The sequence below is a fragment of the Labrus bergylta genome, chromosome 9, assembly GCF_963930695.1.
Source record: "Labrus bergylta chromosome 9, fLabBer1.1, whole genome shotgun sequence".
NCBI lineage: Eukaryota > Metazoa > Chordata > Actinopteri > Labriformes > Labridae > Labrus > Labrus bergylta.
Window position 1 is genome coordinate 9,816,347 of NC_089203.1, and position 7,413 is coordinate 9,823,759.

Here is a 7,413-nt window from a genome sequence, read left to right on the forward strand (position 1 = left end):
CCAGCTTAAATGCATTTCAGATGCATTACTTTATATCCGTGAAGCATACCGTATTTATTCAACTGATCATGGAGGAATAACGAAATGTCAAGTAGGTCAGAGTGTTGTTTCCGTCTGAACAACCTTAACGCCTTCAGATGCCTGCGCAAAGTTGACAAGCTCATGATAATACCATCTATGTTACTCAAAGACACTAATATTTCCCAATGTCTTAACCCAAGATGCAATCAAATCAACAAACCTGATCATCGTTGCCTTTTGATCTTCCTCCCTCCTCTGCCTGCCACAATGCAAACTTCATTACCCCTCTAGTATCATTTTAGTCTGTTATGTGATCTTTTCTCGTTATAACAATAAACCAGGCCAAAAAAAATCTCCACATGAATGCAATACGCTTCTATACATACACCCCCCTAAGAAAAAATTGAAAAAAGACGAAACACCCCCCTGTTGAAAAAAATTAAAAAGACGAAACACCCCCCTGTTGAAAAAATTGAAAAAGACGAAACACCCCCCCTTATGGGGGTTCTGAGTAGAATTCTGCTGACCAAGGCGGGAGGCATATCAAAACTCATTTATCCTCGCTTTATGTTTCTCCTCAAATGATCCAAAGAGTGAACTCAGTTATCTTTAACTATATATGGAAAAACAAAACCCACTATCTAAAGAAATCTCACATTATCAAAGACTATGTTCATGGTGGTGTAAAAGCCATTGAATTTGAATCTATGAAAGGAGTATTCAAACTAAACTGGATTAAAAACTAGTTGGCACAGCCTGACTCTTTGTGGTTCCTTGTGCTTATTCCAGAAACTTGGAGTGTTGGAATTTTTGATGAGCTTTGACTTTGAGATCTTCAAACTACCTATCAAGCTCTCAAACTTCCATAAAAAAATGTGCATTACTGGAAGATGACATTTACCCACAACTTCACACCACACGGCTCCACCCTGTGGAATAATAGGACCATTGCAATCAATAGAAAAACTTTGTTCAAAAATGAATGGTCCGAGAAAAAGATTTTATTTGTTGTTGATTTAATGGATGAATGTGTCCAATTCATATTGTTTAACGCATGTATTGAAAAGTTTAATGTTAACTGCTCCTATAGAGAATTCTCTTGCATTTGTAAAGCCATCCCGACTCCTTTAAAACACATGATACAAAATACGTTGACATATTCAAATGTTACAGTTAAACTTCCAGAACTAAAAATTGGTGTAATGCACATCAGAGAAAGGAAATGTAACAGTAAGTTTACTTGAAGGGGTTTGAAATGCATATTATTTTCTGATTTTAACTCACCTGCTAAATTAAGATTAGGAAATGATTCAATGATAACTAATACATCTTGTAAGTATCTTAAATGGCCAGTAGTTCCTAAAATAAAAGAAATGCAGTTTAAGATATCAAACAATGTTTACCCAGCTGCTGAAATCTTACTTTAGAGGTATAATTTTGAAGTAGGCTAGATCAGTATGGATTCTGTTTAGAAAAAGCTGAAACTATTGAGCACTTCTTCTTCTCTTGTTCAATCACATTGCAGTTTTGGTGGGATCTTTACAACTGGTTAAACATGAGAACTGAGAACCCATCCTTTGAACCTTTTCAAATTTTGATATATATGGATGATCTTCTCAATAAGGTGTCCAATATGGTCAACATAATCCTCTTACTGGGTAAATATCACATACATAAATGTAAATGGAATAACAGCAAACTCTCCATAGCCTATTTTAAAAATGACTGTAAACAATACTCATGTTCTTTAAAAGTGATGTCTAAAAACAGTGAGTTCATTGATGACAACATGAAGTCATGTTTTTATTTCTAACATTTTAGTTGTGAGTACTGTGACTGTATATCTCTTGTAGCATAAGCAACACTTTTTTAATTTATTTTTTCAACCCCGTGTTAAAAGTCTTCTGTTTCATTGTATTTTTGTCTTAATATTTTTTATTTGTAATGTATACTGACCGTATCTGATGTGTTTTTACATGTTTTCATGCATACTTTTCTGTTTCGTATGCAAATGTTAAATTCCTTATAGGAATTTGTTCAATGAAGAGAAAACAAAATATACAGGCTATATTATGTTTGGTATAAATATGATATACTTATACTGGAAGACATCAAATAGTGCTACTGAAATATATTGACATTTAGATGGACTAAATTATGTTTTACTTCATTACAGATTGACACCTCAGTAGCTGGAGAACTGAATGATGCACCTATGGCTGTTTACATTCCGACATATCGTGACCGGATTGCTACTTGGCGGTTCTGCTTTGGAAAACAAAAGAAAAATGGAAGATGACGCCAACAGACTATCCTTGCTTGACAAACTCAGAAGGAAGATGAGGACAGCCAGCAACAAAGATAAGGGTGAAGAAGATTCTGATGAGGAGAGTTGTACTATCAAACAATCAAGGAAGCACCTAAGACATAATAAATGGGCTGCCAAGATGACAAGAAAAGTAGAATTAGGATGGATACATGAGGGAAAGCAAGTGAGAAAACGCTGTGCTGGAGGATGCAGAATCTTTGATATTGCAAAGAGTGCCACAAAAAAAGACATTATATCACATGCAAAACAGCTGTTTTTCAGTCACAACATTGTTGACTTTCAGGAAGCAGAACTTGAGGATACTGTTAATGTGGGAGAGCTGTATGAGGCACTGAAATTGGGGCTCTTAAGATTTTACTTACTGACGGAGCTTCTGGTAGACAAAGATGAAAATTCAACAGAGATTCATGATGAAGTTGAAAAACAAGCTGAGCCAATGGATGCTATTTCTTCAGTCTTACACCTTAGATGTTAGACACATTAGGATACGATCAGAGCGGGTAACAAAAAAAAAAAGTAAGGTGGATGTTTTTTTGGTGTCACTGTAATGTTTGTTTAGGCCAGATCACAACTAAGGGTGTACTACGGCAAACACCTGGGCCCGGTGCTCCCAGGCTATATAATCAAGGCCATGTTACCCAGTCTGCTCTCTGCTGCTTTTGGATGTGGTTCGTATTTTTTGACTTATTCCTAATTTTTTTGCTCTTTTCTTAGCAGGCACGCTGCCAGTGGTGTGAGGACTGCAGCGTGGCCTCATATTATATTATGCTTTTGAACTCTTAACAGCATACATAGCTGTTCTTCTATTAAACTGTTAATAGGTTTTGTTTAAACTACACATCCATCTTTATCCCTGCACAGGTTATGTAAAAGTTTTTGTCTTTTTTTTTTAAATTGCACTAGTTTAATTTTGAACACAGAATACACTGATGATCACAAATGTGGATACTGTCATTGTCATGCAAGCAGGGTCATAACATCATAGCCCAAAGTTTATAAATAAAGCAAAGGATTAAGCTAAAAACCGTATTAGAATAAATGTGTAAACATGCTCTATAATGCACAACTATCTTGTGTTCATGATGTTGTTCTGAAGAATGAATTCTTAAGTTAAAAACCTGAACAGAGGCTTACAGCTTTCCTTTCTCTAAGACTTGGAGAAGCTGTACTTGTGCGCCCTCTGCTGGTTTATCAGTGTCAGTGTTGGTGTACAAATCTGAAGTAAGCTTATGCAAAATTTGTATAATGGTCCTTAGTGTGGTACCTTTACATGTTGTCATGAAACAGTTAAAAAAAATCAACATTACAAGATGATATGATGACTTTTTTCTTTCACATTAATGTCTTTGATTCAAATGTATCAATAAAGTGAGAGAAATTCTTAACACACTTTGCAACATACAAAAGCTTCTTTTCTGCTGATTTGCTTTTAAAAACGAATGTGTCTTACAGAAAGAAAATGCATGCAAACATTTACAAGCTGCAAACATGATTAATATGTAAACAATGACAAAGTTATCAACATTGTTCTAAGGCTAAATTGATTAAATATTTGCGATTGGAATGTTTTCACCTTCACAAAATGCATGTTGTATATTGTAGGCACCGTAGGGTAATTAAATAATAATAAAAACTAAATTAATCAGGTAATTGAATTTAGGTGATTTAAATAGCTTGATGATAACACATACCTGTTGTAGCCTACTTTGTGTTTTTGTCACGGATTTATTTTTATTTTTTTGGAGAGAAACAAATTGACAAAAATTGTATTTCTTGATGTAGCCTATCATTATCATTTTATGATTCAGTCATCATGCATCAACCATGTAAATGTCACTTTTACATCGTGGGGTTGTTTCATCTTTAACAGAGATGTTGTCTCTGTCTCCTGCCCAGGGCCTGCAGATGTAACTTAGCTCATGTATCTCTGGTACAGTGAAGTACAATGTAGACTGTCTCAGTCAAAATAGAAACATGAATAAATAGCCTCTTATACATGTGAAGGCTTTATAACAGATATAAATGCATCTGCACGCAGAGACATGAGGACGGGCACACAAACACACACAAATATCATCATGAAAGTATTTTTATACCATTTACACATTTGTAAAAGTATGAAAAATAAAAATGAATACAGGGAAAATAAAATAATAGTGATAAATAATAAAAACAATATTTCTCTTTCTGTACCTGCACTAAAACGCACGCACGCACGCACGCAAGCGCGTCAGTAATTGTCATGGAAACAGATCCAACCGAGGCTATATAAGGCCATCGAACCTTCAATTCTTCCCTTTTGCACTTGAACTTTGAACGAGTTGACCTGCAAAATCTCAGCTGTGAAGCTAACCTTTGAAAAGCGCTCAAGAGAACTTCTACAAAACTTTAACAAAGATTTTGGATATTTCATCTCCAGTGGAAAGCCGAAGAGTCTTTAAATAGCCTTCAGCGGACCACTCATGGACCCGGGACACCTGCCGGTGGGAGTCGCTCCTCCGAAACAGTGTTCAGGTAAGACTTTAACCCTTTTATGCAGCCTAATTGATCAGTTTACTACTTAATAATGCAGTATTAATCCTCCCTACAACTTTTAAATGCGTTATCAGTTCAGAAATCAGTGTAACTTTTACATTTGAAGGTCGTTCACACCGTGTTATTAGGCCTGTTTGAAAGAAAACTCATTTCTAGAAATAACCTTTCACTAGTCGACGTCCCTTTGTAAAACACTTTTTGAGGACTTAAATCTTTCAAATATCCCGGGAAAAAAGTGGAGGGAATTACCTTACAGTTAAAGTGGTTTAAACAATGTTATTTTGGTTTGAGAGCATTTTATTTTCCCAAATTTTGAACCGATATTAAGCAAATGTTAGCATGATATCAGCAGAAATTCGTAAAATGCTAAAAATGTGTATTTCTTGTGCACCATGGAGATGACGGTCATGACGCACGTGCTGCGTCATGACCGTCACACGTTCTTCTGAGTGGATTTGGATCTTGATCGTTTGATTGGACTGTTGAAGTCTGGTTTATTATATCTTTAGTTTATATTAACACCTAGTCCTTTTAAAATACTCATAGCCTATTCAATTAACTCAAATTAGGACCGTGCTTAGGCATCCTTAATGGGCTATTGAGGATAGGATTGTTGAGCACCTCCTACCTGAACAAAAGTTTGATAAAAATGGCTTCAAAATGATAATCAAGGTTTATATATTAATAAATATATATTTATATATTCTGAAACACGGCTGTTCTCCTCAGTCAAAACAATAACGTCATTCAGCTGGCAGGTGATTCTGCAGCCTCTATTTTAATGTCTCACATCTTTAAAGTTTTTATCACTGTAAGAAATGTTTGCAATCATGACATCATTTGATAACATCTTTGAAGTTTAGTTTCTAATTTTGAAACTCAAACTCTTCAGCCATATCATTGAATATTCTTTCCATCCATGTAGTCTGAATGTGTCCTTGTTAAAACTTTTCTTTCATGTTCAGCCTGTCAGAAAGGGTCCAGTAAATGTAGAATGTTGAAATATAAAATAGTGCACAATATCTGCCACTCTCAACTTACTTTAATTTTATTATTGTTGTTTATTTGGTTACAAACATTGAATGATCTAAGGAAAAGTTAGTTGTTGATTTTATTATTAACACACCTTTGGCTTTTCCCCCTCAGACACTGTGTCCAACGTCCCCGCGCAGCCTGCAGGAGATGGCGTCCCCGCTGTCGTCAGGACTGTCCGCGCTGACCAGGATCGCCGTCTCCCAGTCGTCTCCATTCCTGGCGTGGCGAAAGGTAAGTATGGAATTCCTTTAGCAGGTAAGGCTGGGGGCAGTCCCCCAGTCTTTGACGATGACATCGAACACCTCATGGACGTCGACGTCAGCGATGACGAGGAGGATGATGACTTCATGGACTGGACTGATGACCATGGACACCCAGAAACCGATGACAGCATGGACTGGACTGACGCTGGAAACGATGAAGACTCCAGACCTCGCTCCTCTCTCGTGAAGCACCTCCCAGGGTGTCCACCAGTCCCCACCGGTCCACCCGCTCCTGCTCGTCCTCCTGCTGGACCGCCTGTCCCCATCCGTCTACCTGCTCGTCCTCCTGCTGGAATGCCTGTCCGTCCTTCTGCTGGACTGCCTGTCCCCATCCATCCGCCCGTTCCTGCTCGTCCTCCTGCTAGACCGCCTGTCCGTCTTTCTGCTGGACCGCCTGTCCGTCCTTCTGCTGGACTGCCTGTCCCCATCCATCCGCCCGTTCCTGCTCGTCCTCCTGCTAGACCGCCTGTCCGTCCTTCTGCTGGACCGCCTGTCCGTCCTTCTGCTGGACCGCCTGTCCTCATCCGTCCGCACGTTCCTGCTCGTCCTCCTGCTGGACCGCCTGTCCGTCCTTCTGCTGGACCGCCTGTCCCCATCCGTCCGCACGTTCCTGCTCGTCCTTCTGCTGGACCGCCTGTCCGTCCTTCTGCTGGACCGCCTGTCTCCATCCGTCCGCCCGTTCCTGCTCGTCCTCCTGCTGGACCGCCTGTTCCTGCTGGTCCTTCTGTCTCCACTCCAGAAGAGTCTGCTCCATTCACCTCAGGCCTGGGCCCCTACTCGAAGAGTATCAGGAAGAAGAGTGCTGCTGCACAGGACGTTGTGAAGAGGACCAGGGAGGAGAGTGCTGCTGCACAGGACGTTGTGAAGAGGACCAGGGAGGAGAGTGCTGCTGCACAGGACGGTGCGAAGAGGACCAGGAAGGAGAGTGCTGCTGCACAGGACGTTGTGAAGAGGACCAGGGAGGAGAGTGCTGCTGCACAGGACGTTGTGAAGAGGACCAGGGACGAGAGTGCTGCTGCAGAGGACATTTTGAAGAGGACACAGGAAGTTTTGAAGACGACCAGGGAGAAGATTGTTGCTGCACTGAACGGTGTGAAGAGGACCGGGGAGGAGAGTGCTGCTGCACAGGACGGTGCGAAGAGGACTAGGGAGGAGAGTGCTGCTGCACAGGACGGTGCGAAGAGGCAGAGGAGGGGTTACCAAGACATCGACGACAAGCAGCCTGCCACC